Raw genomic sequence first — 20492 nt, 5'->3', positions numbered from 1 at the left:
GGGGTGGGTGGAAGAGGCAACACAGAAAGAGGGGTGGGTGGGAGGAAGAGGCAACACAGAAAGAGGGGTGGGTGGGTGTGTGGGAGGAAGAGGCAACACAGAAAGAGGGGTGGGTGGGTGGGTGGAAGAGGCAACAAGGAAAGAGGGGTGGGTGGGTGGGAGGAAGAGGCCACACATAAAGAGGGGTGGGTGGGAGGGAGGAAGAGGCCACACAGAAAGAGGGTTGGGTGGGAGGGAGGAAGGGGCCACACAGAAAGAGGCGTGGGTGGGTGGAAGAGGCAACACAGAAAGAGGGGTGGGTGGGTGGGTGGAAGAGGCAACACAGAAAGAGGGGTGGGTGGGTGGAAGAGGCAACACAGAAAGAGGGGTGGGTGGGTGGGTGGAAGAGGCAACACAGAAAGAGGGGTGGGTGGAAGAGGCAACACAGAAAGAGGAGTGGGTGGGTGGAAGAGGCAACACAGAAAGAGGAGTGGGTGGGTGGAAGAGGCAACACAGAAAGGGGTGGGCGGGTGGAAGAGGCAACACAGAAAGAGGGGTGGGTGGAAGAGGCAACACAGAAAGAGGTGCGTGGTTGAATGGAAGAGGCAACACAGAAAGAGGGGTGTGTGGGTGGAAGAGGCAACACAGAAAGAGGTGGGTGGGTGGAAGAGGCAACACAGAAAGAGGGGTGGGCGGGTGGGTGGAAGAGGCAACACAGAAAGAGGGGTGGGCGGGTGGGTGGAAGAGGCAACACAGAAAGAGGGGTGGGCGGGTGGGTGGAAGAGGCAACACAGAAAGAGGGGTGGGCGGGTGGGTGGAAGAGGCAACACAGAAAGAGGGGTGGGTGGGTGGAAGAGGCAACACAGAAAGAGGGGTGGGTGGGTGGGTGGAAGAAGCAACACAGAAAGAGGGGTTGGTGGAAGAGGCAACACAGAGAGGGGTGGGTGGGTGGGTGGAAGAGGCAACACAGAGAGGGGTGGGTGGGTGGGTGGAAGAGGCAACACAGAGAGGGGTGGGTGGGTGGAAGAGGCAACACAGAAAGAGGGGTGGGTGGGTGGAAGAGGCAACACAGAAAGAGGGGTGGGTGGGTGGAAGAGGCAACACAGAAAGAGGGGTGGGTGGGTGGAAGAGGCAACACAGAAAGAGGGGTGGGTGGAAGAGGCAACAGAGAAAGAGGGGTGGGTGGAAGAGGCAACACAGAAAGAGGGGTGGGTGGGTGGAAGAGGCAACACAGAAAGAGAGGTGGGTGGGTGGAAGAGGCAACACAGAAAGAGAGGTGGGTGGAAGAGGCAACACAGAAAGAGGGGTCGGTGGGTGGGTGGGTGGAAGAGGCAACACAGAAAGGTGTGGGTGGGTGGGAGAGGCAACACAGAAAGAGGGGTGGGTGGGTGGGTGGAAGAGGCAACACAGAAAGAGGGGTGGGTGGGTGGGTGGAAGAGGCAACACAGAAAGAGGGGTGGGTGGGTGGGTGGAAGAGGCAACACAGAAAGAGGGGTGGGTAGGTAGGTGAGGCAACACAGAAAGAGGGGTGGGTGGGTGGGTGGAAGAGGCAACACAGAAAGAGGGGTGGGTGGGTGGGTGGGTGGAAGAGGCAACACAGAAAGAGGGGTGGGTGGGTGGGTGGAAGAGGCAACACAGAAAGAGGGGTGGGTGGGTGGGTGGAAGAGGCAACACAGAAAGAGGGGTGGGTGGGTGGGTGGAAGAGGCAACACAGAAAGAGGGGTGGGTGGGTGGGTGTAAGAGGCAACACAGAAAGAGGGGTGGGTGGGTGGGTGTAAGAGGCAACACAGAAAGAGGGGTGGGTGGGTGGGTGGAAGAGGCAACACAGAAAGAGGGGTGGGTGGGTGGGTGGAAGAATCAACACAGAAAGAGGGGTGGGTGGAAGAGGCAACACAGAAAGAGGGGTGGGTGGGTGGGTGGAAGAATCAACACAGAAAGAGGGGTGGGTTGAAGAGGCAACACAGAAAGAGGGGTGGGTGGGTGGAAGAGGCAACACAGAAAGAGGGGTGGGTGGGTGGAAGAGGCAACACAGAAAGAGGGGTGGGTGGGTGGAAGAGGCAACAGAAAGAGGGGTGGGTGGGTGGAAGAGGCAACAGAAAGAGGGGTGGGAGGAGGAGGCAACACAGAAAGAGGGGTGGGTGGGTGGAAGAGGCAACAGAAAGAGGGGTGGGTGGGTGGAAGAGGCAACACAGAAAGAGGGGTGGGTGGGTGGAAGAGGCAACACAGAAAGAGGGGTGGGTGGGTGTAAGAGGCAACACAGAAAGAGGGGTGGGTGGAAGAGGCAACAGAGAAAGAGGGGTGGGTGGAAGAGGCAACACAGAAAGAGGGGTGGGTGGGTGGAAGAGGCAACACAGAAAGAGGGGTGGGTGGAAGAGGCAACACAGAAAGAGGGGTGGGTGGAAGAGGCAACACAGAGAGGGGTGGGTGGAAGAGGCAACACAGAGAGGGGTGGGTGGAAGAGGCAACACAGAGAGGGGTGGGTGGGTGGGTGGAAGAGGCAACACAGAGAGGGGTGGGTGGGTGGAAGAGGCAACACAGAAAGAGGGGTGGGTGGGTGGAAGAGGCAACACAGAAAGAGGGGTGGGTGGGTGGGTGGAAGAGGCAACACTGAAAGAGGGGTGGGTGGGTGGGTGGAAGAGGCAACACAGAAAGAGGGGTGGGTGGGTGGGTGGAAGAGGCAACACAGAAAGAGGGGTGGGTGGGTGGGTGGAAGAGGCAACACAGAAAGAGGGGTGGGTGGGTGGGGGAAGAGGCAACACAGAAAGAGGGGTGGGTGGGTGGGTGGAAGAGGCAACACAGAAAGAGGAGTGGGTGGGTGGGTGGAAGAGGCAACACAGAAAGAGGGGTGGGTGGGTGGGTGGAAGAGGCAACACAGAAAGAGGGGTGGGTGGGTGGGTGGGTGGAAGAGGCAACACAGAAAGAGGGGTGGGTGGGTGGGTGGAAGAGGCAACACAGAAAGAGGGGTGGGTGGGTGGGTGGAAGAGGCAACACAGAAAGAGGGGTGGGTGGGTGGGTGGAAGAGGCAACACAGAAAGAGGGGTGGGTGGGTGGGTGGAAGAGGCAACACAGAAAGAGGGGTGGGTGGGTGGAAGCGGCAACACAGAAAGAGGGGTGGGTGGGTGGAAGAGGCAACACAGAAAGAGGGGTGGGTGGGTGGGTGGAAGAGGCAACACAGAAAGAGGGGTGGGTGGAAGAGGCAACACAGAAAGAGGGGTGGGTGGAAGAGGCAACACAGAAAGAGGGGTGGGTGGGTGGGTGGAAGAGGCAACACAGAAAGAGAAGTGGGTGGGTGGGTGGAAGAGGCAACACAGAAAGAGAAGTGGGTGGGTGGGTGGAAGAGGCAACACAGAAAGAGGGGTGGGTGGGTGGGTGGAAGAGGCAACACAGAAAGAGGGGTGGGTGGGTGGGTGGAAGAGGCAACACAGAAAGAGGGGTGGGTGGGTGGGTGGAAGAAGCAACACAGAAAGAGGGGTGGGTGGAAGAGGCAACACAGAGAGGGGTGGGTGGGTGGGTGGAAGAGGCAACACAGAGAGGGGTGGGTGGGTGGGTGGAAGAGGCAACAAAGAGAGGGGTGGGTGGGTTGGTGGAAGAGGCAACACAGAGAGGGGTGGGTGGGTGGGTGGAAGAGGCAACACAGAGAGGGGTGGGTGGGTGGGTGGAAGAGGCAACACAGAGAGGGGTGGGTGGGTGGGTGGAAGAGGCAACACAGAGAGGGGTGGGTGGGTGGGTGGAAGAGGCAACACAGAAAGAGGGTTGGGTGGGTGGAAGAGGCAACAGAAAGAGGGGTGGGTGGGTGGGTGGGTGGAAGAGGCAACACAGAAAAAGGGGTGGGTAGGTAGAAGAGGCAACACAGAAAGAGGGGTGGGTGGGTGGAAGAGGCAACACAGAAAGAGGGGTGGGTGGGTGGGAGGAAGAGGCAACACAGAAAGAGGGGTGGGTGGGTGGGAGGAAGAGGCAACACAGAAAGAGGGGTGGGTGGGTGGGAGGAAGAGGCCACACATAAAGAGGGGTGGGTGGGAGGGAGGAAGAGGCCACACAGAAAGAGGGTTGGGTGGGAGGGAGGGTCCACACAGAAAGAGGGTTGGGTGGGAGGGAGGGGCCACACAGAAAGAGGGTTGGGTGGGAGGGAGGGGCCACACAGAAAGAGGGTTGGGTGGGAGGGAGGGGCCACACAGAAAGAGGGTTGGGTGGGAGGGAGGGGCCACACAGAAAGAGGGGTGGGTGGGTGGAAGAGGCAACACAGAAAGAGGGGTGGGTGGGTGGGTGGAAGAGGCAACACAGAAAGAGGGGTGGGTGGGTGGGTGGAAGAGGCAACACAGAAAGAGGGGTGGGTGGGTGGAAGTGGCAACACAGAAAGAGGGGTGGGTGGGTGGGTGGAAGAGGCAACACAGAAAGAGGGGTGGGTGGGTGGGTGGAAGAGGCAACACAGAAAGAGGGGTGGGTGGGTGGGTGGAAGAGGCAACACAGAAAGAGGGGTGGGTGGGTGGGTGGAAGAGGCAACACAGAAAGAGGGGTGGGTGGGTGGGTGGAAGAGGCAACACAGAAAGAGGGGTGGGTGGGTGGGAGAGGCAACACAGAAAGAGGGGTGGGTGGGTGGGAGAGGCAACACAGAAAGAGGGGTGGGTGGGTGGGAGAGGCAACACAGAAAGAGGGGTGGGTGGGTGGAAGAGGCAACACAGAAAGAGGGGTGGGTGGGTGGAAGAGGCAACTAAGAAAGAGGAGTGGGTGGAAGAGGCAACAGAAAAAGAAGGGGTGGGTGGAAGAGGCAACACAGAAAGAGGGGTGGGTGGGAGGAAGAGGCAACACAGAAAGAGGGGTGGGTGGGAGGAAGAGGCAACACAGAAAGAGGGGTGGGTGGGAGGAAGAGGCAACACAGAAAGAGGGGTGGGTGGGAGGAAGAGGCAACACAGAAAGAGGGGTGGGTGGGTGTGTGGGTGGAAGAGGCAACACAGAAAGAGGGGTGGGTGGGTGGGTGGAAGAGGCAACACAGAAAGAGGGGTGGGTGGGTGGGTGGAAGAGGCAACACAGAAAGAGGGGTGGGTGGGTGGGTGGAAGAGGCAACACAGAAAGAGGGGTGGGTGGGTGGGTGGAAGAGGCAACACAGAAAGAGGGGTGGGTGGGTGGGTGGAAGAGGCAACACAGAAAGAGGGGTGGGTGGGTGGAAGAGGCAACACAGAAAGAGGGGTGGGTGGGTGGAAGAATCAACACAGAAAGAGGGGTGGGTGGAAGAGGCAACACAGAAAGAGGGGTGGGTGGGTGGAAGAGGCAACACAGAAAGAGGGGTGGGTGGGTGGGAGGCAACACAGAAAGAGGGGTGGGTGGGTGGGAGGCAACACAGAAAGAGGGGTGGGTGGGTGGGAGGCAACACAGAAAGAGGGGTGGGTGGGTGGGAGGCAACACAGAAAGAGGGGTGGGTGGGTGGGAGGCAACACAGAAAGAGGGGTGGGTGGGTGGGAGGCAACACAGAAAGAGGGGTGGGTGGGTGGGAGGCAACACAGAAAGAGGGGTGGGTGGGTGGGAGGCAACACAGAAAGAGGGGTGGGTGGGTGGGAGGCAACACAGAAAGAGGGGTGGGTGGGTGGGAGGCAACACAGAAAGAGGGGTGGGTGGGTGGGAGGCAACACAGAAAGAAGGGTGGGTGGGTGGGAGGCAACACAGAAAGAAGGGTGGGTGGGTGGGAGGCAACACAGAAAGAAGGGTGGGTGGGTGGGAGGCAACACAGAAAGAGGGGTGGGTGGGTGGGTAGAAGAGGAAACACAGAAAGAGGGGTGGGTGGGTGTGTGGAAGAAGCAACACAGAAAGAGGGGTGGGTGGGTGGAAGAGGCAACACAGAAAGAGGGGTGGGTGGGTGGAAGAGGCAACACAGAAAGAGGGGTGGGTGGGAGGAAGAGGCAACAGAAAGAGGGGTGGGTGGGTGGAAGAGGCAACAGAAAGAGGGGTGGGAGGAGGAGGCAACACAGAAAGAGGGGTGGGTGGGTGGAAGAGGCAACAGAAAGAGGGGTGGGTGGGTGGAAGAGGCAACACAGAAAGAGGGGTGGGTGGGTGGAAGAGGCAACACAGAAAGAGGGGTGGGTGGGTGGAAGAGACAACACAGAAAGAGGGGTGGGTGGAAGAGGCAACAGAGAAAGAGGGGTGGGTGGAAGAGGCAACACAGAAAGAGGGGTGGGTGGGTGGAAGAGGCAACACAGAAAGAGGGGTGGGTGGGTGGAAGAGGCAACACAGAAAGAGGGGTGGGTGGAAGAGGCAACACAGAAAGAGGGGTGGGTGGAAGAGGCAACACAGAGAGGGGTGGGTGGGTGGGTGGGTGGAAGAGGCAACACAGAGAGGGGTGGGTGGGTGGAAGAGGCAACACAGAAAGAGGGGTGGGTGGGTGGGTGGAAGAGGCAACACAGAAAGAGGGGTGGGTGGGTGGGTGGAAGAGGCAACACAGAAAGAGGGGTGGGTTGGTGGGTGGAAGAGGCAACACAGAAAGAGGGGTGGGTGGGTGGGTGGAAGAGGCAACACAGAAAGAGGGGTGGGTGGGTGGGTGGAAGAGGCAACACAGAAAGAGGGGTGGGTGGGTGGGTGGGTGGGTGGAAGAGGCAACACAGAAAGAGGGGTGGGTGGGTGGGTGGAAGAGGCAACACAGAAAGAGGGGTGGGTTGGTGGGGGGAAGAGGCAACACAGAAAGAGGGGTGGGTGGGTGGGTGGAAAAGGCAACACAGAAAGAGGAGTGGGTGGGTGGGTGGAAGAGGCAACAGAAAGGAGTGGGTGGGTGGGTGGAAGAGGCAACACAGAAAGAGGGGTGGGTGGGAGGAAGAGGCAACACAGAAAGAGGGGTGGGTGGGTGGGAGGAAGAGGCAACACAGAAAGAGGGGTGGGTGAGTGGGTGGAAGAGGCAACACAGAAAGTGGGGTGGGTGGGTGGGTGGAAGAGGCAACACAGAAAGAGGGGTGGGTGGGTGGGTGGAAGAGGCAACACAGAAAGAGGGGTGGGTGGGTGGGTGGAAGAGGCAACACAGAAAGAGGGGTGGGTGGGTGGGTGGAAGAGGCAACACAGAAAGAGGGGTGGGTGGGTGGGTGGAAGAGGCAACACAGAAAGAGGGGTGGGTGGGTGGGTGGAAGAGGCAACACAGAAAGAGGGGTGGGTGGGTGGGTGGAAGAGGCAACACAGAAATAGGGGTGGGTGGGTGGGTGGAAGAGGCAACACAGAAAGAGAAGTGGGTGGGTGGGTGGAAGAGGCAACACAGAAAGAGGGGTGGGTGGGTGGGTGGAAGAGGCAACACAGAAAGAGGGGTGGGTGGGTGGGTGGAAGAAGCAACACAGAAAGAGGGGTGGGTGGAAGAGGCAACACAGAGAGGGGTGGGTGGCTGGGTGGAAGAGGCAACACAGAGAGGGGTGGGTGGGTGGGTGGAAGAGGCAACACAGAGAGGGGTGGGTGGGTGGAAGAGGCAACACAGAGAGGGGTGGGTGGGTGGGTGGAAGAGGCAACACAGAGAGGGGTGGGTGGGTGGGTGGAAGAGGCAACACAGAGAGGGGTGGGTGGGTGGGTGGAAGAGGCAACACAGAGAGGGGTGGGTGGGTGGGTGGAAGAGGCAACACAGAGAGGGGTGGGTGGGTGGGTGGAAGAGGCAACACAGAAAGAGGGGTGGGTGGGTGGGAGGAAGAGGCAACACAGAGAGGGGTGGGTGGGTGGGTGGAAGAGGCAACACAGAAAAAGGGGTGGGTGGGTAGAAGAGGCAACACAGAAAGAGGGGTGGGTGGGTGGAAGAGGCAACACAGAAAGAGGGGTGGGTGGGTGGGAGGAAGAGGCAACACAGAAAGAGGGGTGGGTGGGTGGGAGGAAGAGGCAACACAGAAAGAGGGGTGGGTGGGTGGGAGGAAGAGGCAACACAGAAAGAGGGGTGGGTGGGTGGGAGGAAGAGGCAACACAGAAAGAGGGGTGGGTGGGTGGGTGGAAGAGGCAACACAGAAAGAGGGGTGGGTGGGTGGAAGAGGCAACACAGAAAGAGGGGTGGGTGGGTGGAAGAGGCAACTAAGAAAGAGGAGTGGGTGGAAGAGGCAACAGAAAAAGAGGAGTGGGTGGAAGAGGCAACAGAAAAAGAGGGGTGGGTGGAAGAGGCAACAGAAAAAGAGGGGTGGGTGGAAGAGGCAACACAGAAAGAGGGGTGGGTGGGTGGGTGGGTGGAAGAGGCAACACAGAAAGAGGGGTGGGTGGGTGGGTGGGTGGGAGGAAGAGGCAACACAGAAAGAGGGGTGGGTGGGTGTGTGGGAGGAAGAGGCAACACAGAAAGAGGGGTGGGTGGGTGGGTGGAAGAGGCAACACAGAAAGAGGGGTGGGTGGGTGGGTGGAAGAGGCAACAAGGAAAGAGGGGTGGGTGGGTGGGAGGAAGAGGCCACACATAAAGAGGGGTGGGTGGGAGGGAGGAAGAGGCCACACAGAAAGAGGGTTGGGTGGGAGGGAGGAAGGGGCCACACAGAAAGAGGCGTGGGTGGGTGGAAGAGGCAACACAGAAAGAGGGGTGGGTGGGTGGGTGGAAGAGGCAACACAGAAAGAGGGGTGGGTGGGTGGGTGGAAGAGGCAACACAGAAAGAGGGGTGGGTTGGTGGAAGAGGCAACACAGAAAGAGGGGTGGGTGGGTGGGTGAGGCAACACAGAAAGAGGGGTGGGTGGAAGAGGCAACACAGAAAGAGGAGTGGGTGGGTGGAAGAGGCAACACAGAAAGGGGTGGGCGGGTGGAAGAGGCAACACAGAAAGAGGGGTGGGTGGAAGAGGCAACACAGAAAGAGGTGCGTGGTTGAATGGAAGAGGCAACACAGAAAGAGGGGTGTGTGGGTGGAAGAGGCAACACAGAAAGAGAGGTGGGTGGGTGGAAGAGGCAACACAGAAAGAGGGGTGGGCGGGTGGGTGGAAGAGGCAACACAGAAAGAGGGGTGGGCGGGTGGGTGGAAGAGGCAACACAGAAAGAGGGGTGGGCGGGTGGGTGGAAGAGGCAACACAGAAAGAGAGAGGGGTGGGTGGGTGGGTGGAAGAAGCAACACAGAAAGAGGGGTGGGTGGAAGAGGCAACACAGAGAGGGGTGGGTGGGTGGGTGGAAGAGGCAACACAGAGAGGGGTGGGTGGGTGTAAGAGGCAACACAGAGAGGGGTGGGTGGGTGGGTGGAAGAGGCAACACAGAAAGAGGGGTGGGTGGGTGGGTGGAAGAGGCAACACAGAAAGAGGGGTGGGTGGGTGGGTGGAAGAGGCAACACAGAAAGAGGGGTGGGTGGGTGGAAGAGGCAACACAGAGAGGGAGGGGTGGGTGGGTGAGGCAACACAGTAAGAGGGGTGGGTGGGTGGAAGAGGCAACAGAAAGAGGGGTGGGTGAATGGAAGAGGCAACACAGAAAGAGGGGTGGGTGGGTGGAAGAGGCAACACAGAAAGAGGGGTGGGTGGGTGGGTGGAAGAGGCAACACAGAAAGAGGGGTGGGCGGGTGGGTGGAAGAGGCAACACAGAAAGAGGGGTGGGCGGGTGGGTGGAAGAGGCAACACAGAAAGAGGGGTGGGCGGGTGGGTGGAAGAGGCAACACAGAAAGAGGGGTGGGCGGGTGGGTGGAAGAGGCAACACAGAAAGAGGGGTGGGCGGGTGGGTGGAAGAGGCAACACAGAAAGAGGGGTGGGCGGGTGGGTGGAAGAGGCAACACAGAAAGAGGGGTGGGCGGGTGGGTGGAAGAGGCAACACAGAAAGAGGGGTGGGCGGGTGGGTGGAAGAGGCAACACAGAAAGAGGGATGGGTGGGTGGGTGGAAGAGGCAACACAGAAAGAGGGGTGGGTGGGTGGGTGGAAGAGGCAACACAGAAAGAGGGGTGGGTGGGTGGGTGGAAGAGGCAACACAGAAAGAGGGGTGGGTGGGTGGAAGAGGCAACACAGAAAGAGGGGTGGGTGGGTGGGAGGAAGAGGCAACACAGAAAGAGGGGTGGGAGGAAGAGGCAACACAGAAAGAGGGGTGGGTGGGTGGGTGGAAGAGGCAACACAGAAAGAGGGGTGGGTGGAAGAGGCAACAGAGAAAGAGGGGTGGGTGGAAGAGGCAACACAGAAAGAGGGGTGGGTGGGTGGAAGAGGCAACACAGAAAGAGAGGTGGGTGGGTGGAAGAGGCAACACAGAAAGAGAGGTGGGTGGAAGAGGCAACACAGAAAGAGGGGTCGGTGGGTGGGTGGGTGGAAGAGGCAACACAGAAAGGTGTGGGTGGGTGGGAGAGGCAACACAGAAAGAGGGGTGGGTGGGTGGGTGGGAGGAAGGGGCAACACAGAAAGGTGGGTGGGTGGGAGTTAGAGGCAACACAGAAAGAGGGGTGGGTGGGAGAGGCAACACAGAGAGGGGTGGGTGGCTGGGTGGAAGAGGCAACACAGAGAGGGGTGGGTGGCTGGGTGGAAGAGGCAACACAGAGAGGGGTGGGTGGGTGGGTGGGTGGAAGAGGCAACACAGAGAGGGGTGGGTGGGTGGGTGGAAGAGGCAACACAGAGAGGGGTGGGTGGGTGGGTGGAAGAGGCAACACAGAGAGGGGTGGGTGGGTGGGTGGAAGAGGCAACACAGAAAGAGGGGTGGGTGGGTGGGAGGAAGAGGCAACACAGAGAGGGGTGGGTGGGTGGGTGGAAGAGGCAACACAGAAAAAGGGGTGGGTGGGTAGAAGAGGCAACACAGAAAGAGGGGTGGGTGGGTGGAAGAGGCAACACAGAAAGAGGGGTGGGTGGGTGGGAGGAAGAGGCAACACAGAAAGAGGGGTGGGTGGGTGGGAGGAAGAGGCAACACAGAAAGAGGGGTGGGTGGGTGGGAGGAAGAGGCAACACAGAAAGAGGGGTGGGTGGGTGGGAGGAAGAGGCAACACAGAAAGAGGGGTGGGTGGGTGGAAGAGGCAACTAAGAAAGAGGAGTGGGTGGAAGAGGCAACAGAAAAAGAGGAGTGGGTGGAAGAGGCAACAGAAAAAGAGGGGTGGGTGGAAGAGGCAACACAGAAAGAGGGGTTGGAAGAGGCAACACAGAAAGAGGGGTGGGTGGGTGTGTGGGAGGAAGAGGCAACACAGAAAGAGGGGTGGGTGGGTGGGTGGAAGAGGCAACACAGAAAGAGGGGTGGGTGGGTGGGTGGAAGAGGCAACAAGGAAAGAGGGGTGGGTGGGTGGGAGGAAGAGGCCACACATAAAGAGGGGTGGGTGGGAGGGAGGAAGAGGCCACACAGAAAGAGGGTTGGGTGGGAGGGAGGAAGGGGCCACACAGAAAGAGGCGTGGGTGGGTGGAAGAGGCAACACAGAAAGAGGGGTGGGTGGGTGGGTGGAAGAGGCAACACAGAAAGAGGGGTGGGTGGGTGGGTGGAAGAGGCAACACAGAAAGAGGGGTGGGTTGGTGGAAGAGGCAACACAGAAAGAGGGGTGGGTGGGTGGGTGAGGCAACACAGAAAGAGGGGTGGGTGGAAGAGGCAACACAGAAAGAGGAGTGGGTTGGTGGAAGAGGCAACACAGAAAGGGGTGGGCGGGTGGAAGAGGCAACACAGAAAGAGGGGTGGGTGGAAGAGGCAACACAGAAAGAGGTGCGTGGTTGAATGGAAGAGGCAACACAGAAAGAGGGGTGTGTGGGTGGAAGAGGCAACACAGAAAGAGAGGTGGGTGGGTGGAAGAGGCAACACAGAAAGAGGGGTGGGCGGGTGGGTGGAAGAGGCAACACAGAAAGAGGGGTGGGCAGGTGGGTGGAAGAGGCAACACAGAAAGAGGGGTGGGTGGGTGGGTGGAAGAGGCAACACAGAAAGAGGGGTGGGTGGGTGGGTGGAAGAGGCAACACAGAAAGAGGGGTGGGTGGGTGGGTGTAAGAAGCAACACAGAAAGAGGGGTGGGTGGAAGAGGCAACACAGAGAGGGGTGGGTGGGTGGGTGGAAGAGGCAACACAGAGAGGGGTGGGTGGGTGGAAGAGGCAACACAGAGAGGGGTGGGTGGGTGGAAGAGGCAACACAGAAAGAGGGGTGGGTGGGTGGGTGGAAGAGGCAACACAGAAAGAGGGGTGGGTGGGTGGAAGAGGCAACACAGAGAGGGAGGGGTGGGTGGGTGAGGCAACACAGTAAGAGGGGTGGGTGGGTGGAAGAGGCAACATAAAGAGGGGTGGGTGAATGGAAGAGGCAACACAGAAAGAGGGGTGGGTGGGTGGAAGAGGCAACACAGAAAGAGGGGTGGGCGGGTGGGTGGAAGAGGCAACACAGAAAGAGGGGTGGGCGGGTGGGTGGAAGAGGCAACACAGAAAGAGGGGTGGGCGGGTGGGTGGAAGAGGCAACACAGAAAGAGGGGTGGGCGGGTGGGTGGAAGAGGCAACACAGAAAGAGGGGTGGGCGGGTGGGTGGAAGAGGCAACACAGAAAGAGGGGTGGGCGGGTGGGTGGAAGAGGCAACACAGAAAGAGGGGTGGGCGGGTGGGTGGAAGAGGCAACACAGAAAGAGGGGTGGGCGGGTGGGTGGAAGAGGCAACACAGAAAGAGGGGTGGGCGGGTGGGTGGAAGAGGCAACACAGAAAGAGGGGTGGGTGGGTGGGTGGAAGAGGCAACACAGAAAGAGGGGTGGGTGGGTGGGTGGAAGAGGCAACACAGAAAGAGGGGTGGGTGGGTGGGTGGAAGAGGCAACACAGAAAGAGGGGTGGGTGGGTGGGAGGAAGAGGCAACACAGAAAGAGGGGTGGGAGGAAGAGGCAACACAGAAAGAGGGGTGGGTGGGTGGGTGGAAGAGGCAACACAGAAAGAGGGGTGGGTGGGTGGAAGAGGCAACACAGAAAGAGGGGTGGGTGGAAGAGGCAACAGAGAAAGAGGGGTGGGTGGAAGAGGCAACACAGAAAGAGGGGTGGGTGGGTGGGAGGAAGAGGCAACACAGAAAGAGGGGTGGGTGGGTGGGAGGAAGAGGCAACACAGAAAGAGGGGTGGGTGGGTGGGAGGAAGAGGCAACACAGAAAGAGGGGTGGGTGGGTGGGAGGAAGAGGCAACACAGAAAGAGGGGTGGGTGGGTGGAAGAGGCAACACAGAAAGAGGGGTGGGTGGGTGGAAGAGGCAACTAAGAAAGAGGAGTGGGTGGAAGAGGCAACAGAAAAAGAGGAGTGGGTGGAAGAGGCAACAGAAAAAGAGGGGTGGGTGGAAGAGGCAACACAGAAAGAGGGGTGGGTGGGTGGGTGGGAGGAAGAGGCAACACAGAAAGAGGGGTGGGTGGGTGTGTGGGAGGAAGAGGCAACACAGAAAGAGGGGTGGGTGGGTGGGTGGAAGAGGCAACACAGAAAGAGGGGTGGGTGGGTGGGTGGAAGAGGCAACAAGGAAAGAGGGGTGGGTGGGTGGGAGGAAGAGGCCACACATAATAAAGAGGGGTGGGTGGGAGGGAGGAAGAGGCCACACAGAAAGAGGGTTGGGTGGGAGGGAGGAAGGGGCCACACAGAAAGAGGCGTGGGTGGGTGGAAGAGGCAACACAGAAAGAGGGGTGGGTGGGTGGGTGGAAGAGGCAACACAGAAAGAGGGGTGGGTGGGTGGGTGGAAGAGGCAACACAGAAAGAGGGTGGGTTGGTGGAAGAGGCAACACAGAAAGAGGGGTGGGTGGGTGGGTGAGGCAACACAGAAAGAGGGGTGGGTGGAAGAGGCAACACAGAAAGAGGAGTGGGTGGGTGGAAGAGGCAACACAGAAAGGGGTGGGCGGGTGGAAGAGGCAACACAGAAAGAGGGGTGGGTGGAAGAGGCAACACAGAAAGAGGTGCGTGGTTGAATGGAAGAGGCAACACAGAAAGAGGGGTGTGTGGGTGGAAGAGGCAACACAGAAAGAGAGGTGGGTGGGTGGAAGAGGCAACACAGAAAGAGGGGTGGGCGGGTGGGTGGAAGAGGCAACACAGAAAGAGGGGTGGGCAGGTGGGTGGAAGAGGCAACACAGAAGAGGGGTGGGTGGGTGGGTGGAAGAGGCAACACAGAAAGAGGGTGGGTGGGTGGGTGGAAGAGGCAACACAGAAAGAGGGGTGGGTGGGTGGGTGTAAGAAGCAACACAGAAAGAGGGGTGGGTGGAAGAGGCAACACAGAGAGGGGTGGGTGGGTGGGTGGAAGAGGCAACACAGAGAGGGGTGGGTGGGTGGAAGAGGCAACACAGAGAGGGGTGGGTGGGTGGAAGAGGCAACACAGAAAGAGGGGTGGGTGGGTGGGTGGAAGAGGCAACACAGAAAGAGGGGTGGGTGGGTGGAAGAGGCAACACAGAGAGGGAGGGGTGGGTGGGTGAGGCAACACAGTAAGAGGGGTGGGTGGGTGGAAGAGGCAACAGAAAGAGGGGTGGGTGAATGGAAGAGGCAACACAGAAAGAGGGGTGGGTGGGTGGAAGAGGCAACACAGAAAGAGGGGTGGGCAGGTGGGTGGAAGAGGCAACACAGAAAGAGGGGTGGGCGGGTGGGTGGAAGAGGCAACACAGAAAGAGGGGTGGGCGGGTGGGTGGAAGAGGCAACACAGAAAGAGGGGTGGGCGGGTGGGTGGAAGAGGCAACACAGAAAGAGGGGTGGGCGGGTGGGTGGAAGAGGCAACACAGAAAGAGGGGTGGGCGGGTGGGTGGAAGAGGCAACACAGAAAGAGGGGTGGGCGGGTGGGTGGAAGAGGCAACACAGAAAGAGGGGTGGGCGGGTGGGTGGAAGAGGCAACACAGAAAGAGGGGTGGGCGGGTGGGTGGAAGAGGCAACACAGAAAGAGGGGTGGGCGGGTGGGTGGAAGAGGCAACACAGAAAGAGGGGTGGGTGGGTGGGTGGAAGAGGCAACACAGAAAGAGGGGTGGGTGGGTGGGTGGAAGAGGCAACACAGAAAGAGGGGTGGGTGGGTGGGTGGAAGAGGCAACACAGAAAGAGGGGTGGGTGGGTGGGTGGAAGAGGCAACACAGAAAGAGGGGTGGGTGGGTGGGAGGAAGAGGCAACACAGAAAGAGGGGTGGGTGGGTGGGAGGAAGAGGCAACACAGAAAGAGGGGTGGGAGGAAGAGGCAACACAGAAAGAGGGGTGGGTGGGTGGGTGGAAGAGGCAACACAGAAAGAGGGGTGGGTGGGTGGAAGAGGCAACACAGAAAGAGGGGTGGGTGGAAGAGGCAACAGAGAAAGAGGGGTGGGTGGAAGAGGCAACACAGAAAGAGGGGTGGGTGGGTGGAAGAGGCAACACAGAAAGAGAGGTGGGTGGGTGGAAGAGGCAACACAGAAAGAGAGGTGGGTGGAAGAGGCAACACAGAAAGAGGGGTCGGTGGGTGGGTGGGTGGAAGAGGCAACACAGAAAGGTGTGGGTGGGTGGGAGAGGCAACACAGAAAGAGGGGTGGGTGGGTGGGTGGGAGGAAGGGGCAACACAGAAAGGTGGGTGGGTGGGAGTTAGAGGCAACACAGAAAGAGGGGTGGGTGGTGGGTGGAAGAAGCAACACAGAAAGAGTGGTGGGTGGGTGGGTAGGTGTAAGAGGCAACACAGGAAGAGGGGTGGGTGGGAGGAAGAGGCAACACAGAAAGGTGGGTGGGTGGTCGGAAGAGGCAACACAGAAAGAGGGGTGGGTGGGTGGGAGGAAGAGGCAACACAGAAAGAGGGGTGGGGGGGTGGGAGGAAGAGGCAACACAGAAAGAGGGGTGGGTGGGTGGGAGGAAGAGGCAACACAGAAAGAGGGGTGGGAGGAAGAGGCAACACAGAAAGAGGGGTGGGAGGAAGAGGCAACACAGAAAGAGGGGTGTGTGGGTGGGAGGAAGAGGCAACACAGAAAGAGGGGTGGGCGGGTAGGTGGAAGAGGCAACACAAAGAGGGGTGGGCGGGTGGGTGGAAGAGGCAACACAGAAAGAGGGGTGGGCGGGTGGGTGGAAGAGGCAACACAGAAAGAGGGGTGGGCGGGTGGGTGGAAGAGGCAACACAGAAAGAGGGGTGGGTGGGTGGGTGGAAGAGGCAACACAGAAAGAGGGGTGGGTGGGTGGGTGGAAGAGGCAACACAGAAAGAGGGGTGGGTGGGTGGGTGGAAGAGGCAACACAGAAAGAGGGGTGGGTGGGTGGGAGGAAGAGGCAACACAGAAAGAGGGGTGGGAGGAAGAGGCAACACAGAAAGAGGGGTGGGTGGGTGGGTGGAAGAGGCAACACAGAAAGAGGGGTGGGTGGAAGAGGCAACAGAGAAAGAGGGGTGGGTGGAAGAGGCAACACAGAAAGAGGGGTGGGTGGGTGGAAGAGGCAACACAGAAAGAGAGGTGGGTGGGTGGAAGAGGCAACACAGAAAGAGAGGTGGGTGGAAGAGGCAACACAGAAAGAGGGGTCGGTGGGTGGGTGGGTGGAAGAGGCAACACAGAAAGGTGTTGGTGGGTGGGAGAGGCAACACAGAAAGAGGGGTGGGTGGGTGGGTGGGAGGAAGGGGCAACACAGAAAGGTGGGTGGGTGGGAGTTAGAGGCAACACAGAAAGAGGGGTGGGTGGGAGAGGCAACACAGAAAGAGGGGTGGGTGGGAGAGGCAACACAGAGAGGGGTGGGTGGCTGGGTGGAAGAGGCAACACAGAGAGGGGTGGGTGGCTGGGTGGAAGAGGCAACACAGAGAGGGGTGGGTGGGTGGGTGGGTGGAAGAGGCAACACAGAGAGGGGTGGGTGGGTGGGTGGAAGAGGCAACACAGAGAGGGGTGGGTAGGTGGGTGGAAGAGGCAACACAGAGAGGGGTGGGTGGGTGGGTGGAAGAGGCAACACAGAAAGAGGGGTGGGTGGGTGGGAGGAAGAGGCAACACAGAGAGGGGTGGGTGGGTGGGTGGAAGAGGCAACACAGAAAAAGGGGTGGGTGGGTAGAAGAGGCAACACAGAAAGAGGGGTGGGTGGGTGGAAGAGGCAACACAGAAAGAGGGGTGGGTGGGTGGGAGGAAGAGGCAACACAGAAAGAGGGGTGGGTGGGTGGGAGGAAGAGGCAACACAGAAAGAGGGGTGGGTGGGTGGGAGGAAGAGGCAACACAGAAAGAGGGGTGGGTGGGTGGAAGAGGCAACACAGAAAGAGAGGTGGGTGGAAGAGGCAACACAGAAAGAGGGGTCGGTGGGTGGGTGGGTGGAAGAGGCAACACAGAAAGGTGTTGGTGGGTGGGAGAGGCAACACAGAAAGAGGGGTGGGTGGGTGGGTGGGAGGAAGGGGCAACACAGAAAGGTGGGTGGGTGGGAGTTAGAGGCAACACAGAAAGAGGGGTGGGTGGGTGGGAGGAAGAGGCAACACAGAAAGAGGGGTGGGTGGGTGGGAGGAAGAGGCAACACAGAAAGAGGGGTGGGTGGGTGGGAGGAAGAGGCAACACAGAAAGAGGGGTGGGTGGGTGGAAGAGGCAACACAGAAAGAGGGGTGGGTGGGTGGAAGAGGCAACTAAGAAAGAGGAGTGGGTGGAAGAGGCAACAGAAAAAGAGGAGTGGGTGGAAGAGGCAACAGAAAAAGAGGGGTGGGTGGAAGAGGCAACACAGAAAGAGGGGTGGGTGGGTGGGTGGGAGGAAGAGGCAACACAGAAAGAGGGGTGGGTGGGTGTGTGGGAGGAAGAGGCAACACAGAAAGAGGGGTGGGTGGGTGGGTGGAAGAGGCAACACAGAAAGAGGGGTGGGTGGGTGGGTGGAAGAGGCAACAAGGAAAGAGGGGTGGGTGGGTGGGAGGAAGAGGCCACACATAAAGAGGGGTGGGTGGGAGGGAGGAAGAGGCCACACAGAAAGAGGGTTGGGTGGGAGGGAGGAAGGGGCCACACAGAAAGAGGCGTGGGCGGGTGGAAGAGGCAACACAGAAAGAGGGGTGGGTGGGTGGGTGGAAGAGGCAACACAGAAAGAGGGGTGGGTGGGTGGGTGGAAGAGGCAACACAGAAAGAGGGGTGGGTTGGTGGAAGAGGCAACACAGAAAGAGGGGTGGGTGGGTGGGTGAGGCAACACAGAAAGAGGGGTGGGTGGAAGAGGCAACACAGAAAGAGGAGTGGGTGGGTGGAAGAGGCAACACAGAAAGGGGTGGGCGGGTGGAAGAGGCAACACAGAAAGAGGGGTGGGTGGAAGAGGCAACACAGAAAGAGGTGCGTGGTTGAATGGAAGAGGCAACACAGAAAGAGGGGTGTGTGGGTGGAAGAGGCAACACAGAAAGAGAGGTGGGTGGGTGGAAGAGGCAACACAGAAAGAGGGGTGGGTGGGTGGGTGGAAGAGGCAACACAGAAAGAGGGGTGGGCAGGTGGGTGGAAGAGGCAACACAGAAAGAGGGGTGGGTGGGTGGGTGGAAGAGGCAACACAGAAAGAGGGGTGGGTGGGTGGGTGGAAGAGGCAACACAGAAAGAGGGGTGGGTGGGTGGGTGTAAGAAGCAACACAGAAAGAGGGGTGGGTGGAAGAGGCAACACAGAGAGGGGTGGGTGGGTGGGTGGAAGAGGCAACACAGAGAGGGGTGGGTGGGTGGAAGAGGCAACACAGAGAGGGGTGGGTGGGTGGAAGAGGCAACACAGAAAGAGGGGTGGGTGGGTGGGTGGAAGAGGCAACACAGAAAGAGGGGTGGGTGGGTGGAAGAGGCAACACAGAGAGGGAGGGGTGGGTGGGTGAGGCAACACAGTAAGAGGGGTGGGTGGGTGGAAGAGGCAACAGAAAGAGGGGTGGGTGAATGGAAGAGGCAACACAGAAAGAGGGGTGGGTGGGTGGAAGAGGCAACACAGAAAGAGGGGTGGGCAGGTGGGTGGAAGAGGCAACACAGAAAGAGGGGTGGGCGGGTGGGTGGAAGAGGCAACACAGAAAGAGGGGTGGGCGGGTGGGTGGAAGAGGCAACACAGAAAGAGGGGTGGGCGGGTGGGTGGAAGAGGCAACACAGAAAGAGGGGTGGGCGGGTGGGTGGAAGAGGCAACACAGAAAGAGGGGTGGGCGGGTGGGTGGAAGAGGCAACACAGAAAGAGGGGTGGGCGGGTGGGTGGAAGAGGCAACACAGAAAGAGGGGTGGGCGGGTGGGTGGAAGAGGCAACACAGAAAGAGGGGTGGGCGGGTGGGTGGAAGAGGCAACACAGAAAGAGGGGTGGGCGGGTGGGTGGAAGAGGCAACACAGAAAGAGGGGTGGGCGGGTGGGTGGAAGAGGCAACACAGAAAGAGAGAGGGGTGGGTGGGTGGGTGGAAGAAGCAACACAGAAAGAGGGGTGGGTGGAAGAGGCAACACAGAGAGGGGTGGGTGGGTGGGTGGAAGAGGCAACACAGAGAGGGGTGGGTGGGTGTAAGAGGCAACACAGAGAGGGGTGGGTGGGTGGGTGGAAGAGGCAACACAGAAAGAGGGGTGGGTGGGTGGGTGGAAGAGGCAACACAGAAAGAGGGGTGGGTGGGTGGGTGGAAGAGGCAACACAGAAAGAGGGGTGGGTGGGTGGAAGAGGCAACACAGAGAGGGAGGGGTGGGTGGGTGAGGCAACACAGTAAGAGGGGTGGGTGGGTGGAAGAGGCAACAGAAAGAGGGGTGGGTGAATGGAAGAGGCAACACAGAAAGAGGGGTGGGTGGGTGGAAGAGGCAACACAGAAAGAGGGGTGGGTGGGTGGGTGGAAGAGGCAACACAGAAAGAGGGGTGGGCGGGTGGGTGGAAGAGGCAACACAGAAAGAGGGGTGGGCGGGTGGGTGGAAGAGGCAACACAGAAAGAGGGGTGGGCGGGTGGGTGGAAGAGGCAACACAGAAAGAGGGGTGGGCGGGTGGGTGGAAGAGGCAACACAGAAAGAGGGGTGGGCGGGTGGGTGGAAGAGGCAACACAGAAAGAGGGGTGGGCGGGTGGGTGGAAGAGGCAACACAGAAAGAGGGGTGGGCGGGTGGGTGGAAGAGGCAACACAGAAAGAGGGGTGGGCGGGTGGGTGGAAGAGGCAACACAGAAAGAGGGATGGGTGGGTGGGTGGAAGAGGCAACACAGAAAGAGGGGTGGGTGGGTGGGTGGAAGAGGCAACACAGAAAGAGGGGTGGGTGGGTGGGTGGAAGAGGCAACACAGAAAGAGGGGTGGGTGGGTGGAAGAGGCAACACAGAAAGAGGGGTGGGTGGGTGGGAGGAAGAGGCAACACAGAAAGAGGGGTGGGAGGAAGAGGCAACACAGAAAGAGGGGTGGGTGGGTGGGTGGAAGAGGCAACACAGAAAGAGGGGTGGGTGGAAGAGGCAACAGAGAAAGAGGGGTGGGTGGAAGAGGCAACACAGAAAGAGGGGTGGGTGGGTGGAAGAGGCAACACAGAAAGAGAGGTGGGTGGGTGGAAGAGGCAACACAGAAAGAGAGGTGGGTGGAAGAGGCAACACAGAAAGAGGGGTCGGTGGGTGGGTGGGTGGAAGAGGCAACACAGAAAGGTGTGGGTGGGTGGGAGAGGCAACACAGAAAGAGGGGTGGGTGGGTGGGTGGGAGGAAGGGGCAACACAGAAAGGTGGGTGGGTGGGAGTTAGAGGCAACACAGAAAGAGGGGTGGGTGGGAGAGGCAACACAGAGAGGGGTGGGTGGCTGGGTGGAAGAGGCAACACAGAGAGGGGTGGGTGGCTGGTGGAAGAGGCAACACAGAGAGGGGTGGGTGGGTGGGTGGGTGGAAGAGGCAACACAGAGAGGGGTGGGTGGGT

Source organism: Triturus cristatus, chromosome 1_1 (genome assembly GCF_964204655.1).
Source record: "Triturus cristatus chromosome 1_1, aTriCri1.1, whole genome shotgun sequence".
Lineage (NCBI taxonomy): Eukaryota > Metazoa > Chordata > Amphibia > Caudata > Salamandridae > Triturus > Triturus cristatus.
The sequence above is the reverse complement of the archived record's forward strand: the minus strand, read 5'-3'. Positions refer to the sequence as shown.